This window comes from Epinephelus moara, unplaced genomic scaffold, assembly GCF_006386435.1.
Source record: "Epinephelus moara isolate mb unplaced genomic scaffold, YSFRI_EMoa_1.0 scaffold1627, whole genome shotgun sequence".
Classification (NCBI taxonomy): domain Eukaryota; kingdom Metazoa; phylum Chordata; class Actinopteri; order Perciformes; family Serranidae; genus Epinephelus; species Epinephelus moara.
This window is the reverse complement of record NW_026079134.1, coordinates 1-2,233: the sequence shown is the minus strand read 5'-3', so window position 1 is coordinate 2,233 and position 2,233 is coordinate 1. Positions and strand designations below refer to the sequence as shown.

The following is a 2,233-nucleotide window of genomic DNA, read 5'->3' as shown; positions in this document are numbered from 1 at the left end:
CTATGAACCAGCTGTGGAGCTGACAGTGATCCCATCAGGTAACATCAAACCATAATGAAAGTTGTTCTGCTTTTTGTTTTCTCTTCACTGTTTCAGAATTACCTCTACTAAATGTTTATGTTTTTCTTCAGCTTTGGTAATAAAAAATACTTGTTATTTACTTATGCCACGAATTGGCAGGAAGAGGGGGTAATTCATGTTTCACATTTACGTCCTGGTACTGTAGCTGGAAAGCATTTTCTGCATTTATGTGCATTTGTATTAGTTATATTTTATTTACTAAGATTTTAATGTGCTTTACTGAAAATTAAACAAAACACATTATTTGTCTTTAAAACTGAAAACAAAAAAAAACAACAACAAAAAACTCTTTGTGGTTGTTTTGTGTGTNATGCTACAGAGGGGAAGACCATCACCCTGACATGCCCTCATGATGTTGGAGGATCAGTTCCCACATGGAGCAGAGGCTCTGGTGAAATACATCAAGAAAAAGGATTTTATGTTTCACCTTTAGACAACACATTGACAGATGTACAGCTTGGTGACTCTGGACTTTACTACTGTGATGGAAAACCCGCTGTGTATCTGACTGTGATCAAAGGTGAGAGACAAGAAGTCAGAGAAGATCAAATAATATGGGTGGAAGTAAGGCAGCAATGACTTCTTGGAGGCTTGACGTCACCTGAAAGTTGCTTGTCAACAAGCAAGTTTACAACAATTGCAATACAATGCAACTATTAGTTCTAAGCTATAAGATACAGAATTAACATGGGTGGATTATGAGACAATGGGCCCACGGGCACAGATATACTAAAGGTCCCACCACCTCTCCTACAGGAGCAAGACACAGACTTAGGGCTGGTTATGTTTTTGTTACCATTTTTTGTGTCTTTGTAGTTGTTATGCAGTTTTTGTGGTGTTGTGTCTCTCCGTGGTAATTTTGTGTATTTTTGGTTTCTTTGTGTCTCTTTGTGGCCAATTTTTTGTAGTTATTTTGTGTTTCGTTACAATTCCATTGCATCTCTTTGTGATTGTTTTGTGCCTCTTCGTGGTCATTTTGCCCATGGCATGGTAATTTGAGGGACATTTTGCAGATGAGCGCCTGGGGGCCTGACACCGTGGCCCCTGGGCCTCTGCCTGGTACGCTCGTTCCATAATCCATCCATGAGGATCAAGTGTACTGTATGTAACTGTCTTGAAATTACATATGCAACTAATTGTACGTTATATAATAACACTGTGTTTCATTTTTCTCAGCTGTGTTTGTAAATTATGTCTTATTTGTTCAGAATATCAATGTATAAATAATTAATTCTTACTCTGATTTCCAGCTGCTTCTAAAGAACGTTTGGTGGGTGGACTGGTTGTCTCCTTACTTGTCCTCATCATCCTTGTCATTATCATCATCTACTTCACTCGGAGACGCAGGTTGAAAAGACAAGGTGAATAAAACCTGACGTGAAAAAAATAAAAACAAAAATAAAAACATGATATCAGTGGATTACTAATATTGTGACTTTCATGCTTTTTTGTGGGAAATGAAGACAGATGTCCCGTCTATGATGAGATACAGGATGGATTTGTGTTGCAGCCAATAAATGGTGAGAAATAAGTTTTCCTTAAAAAATAATTTTTTCCAACTACCTTTTGTCTTCAGGTGTTTTCATTTGATTAATTACGCTTGTTGGCAAATTTTTGGAATAGCTGGATCAAACCAAAATGATCCTACATACTCAACCATCCCAGATCTTCCTCCAGTGCAGAAGAAGACCAGTAAAGACAGCACTCTCATTTTAACAAATATTTCTGGTTATAAACACTATATATTCATTATATTTGATCTCTTCTCACAGACACATCTCTGCATATAGAGTCCCCATATTCCTTGATTGGCAACACTTTCACTGATGAAAAAAATAAAGGTAACTTGAACACATATGTACTGAGTTTAAAACTGGAAATAACAGAAATAAAATTCTGCATTACCAAAGTAGAAGAGAAGAAACAGATGGTAACTTCAGCTCAGATGACACTGGATGAAATTCTGTAATTTTTTCTCAATCTACAGGTTCATCACAGCTCAGTGACAACACGTATTTTTTACTGGAGAAACCCAAAGTGCCTGGAAACAACAAGGACCAATATCTGTAGTTTGACCTCAATATTGTGCTATTGTCACGTAAAAAAACTTGTTTTTAGAAAAATATTGTGAGAAAAATGTTTAGCTCCCTGT

General features: G+C 36.7%; 1 long non-coding RNA gene across 1 annotated transcript; it reads left to right on the top strand.

The window, feature by feature from the left end:
• Positions 1 to 397: 397 nt before the first annotated feature.
• LOC126387048 (uncharacterized) lies at positions 398 to 2,227 on the top strand. The gene is made up of 6 exons (XR_007569589.1): positions 398 to 601; positions 1,332 to 1,442; positions 1,545 to 1,601; positions 1,705 to 1,773; positions 1,854 to 1,922; positions 2,069 to 2,227. It is a non-coding gene; the product is annotated as an uncharacterized LOC126387048 (long non-coding RNA).
• Positions 2,228 to 2,233: the final 6 nt, after the last annotated feature.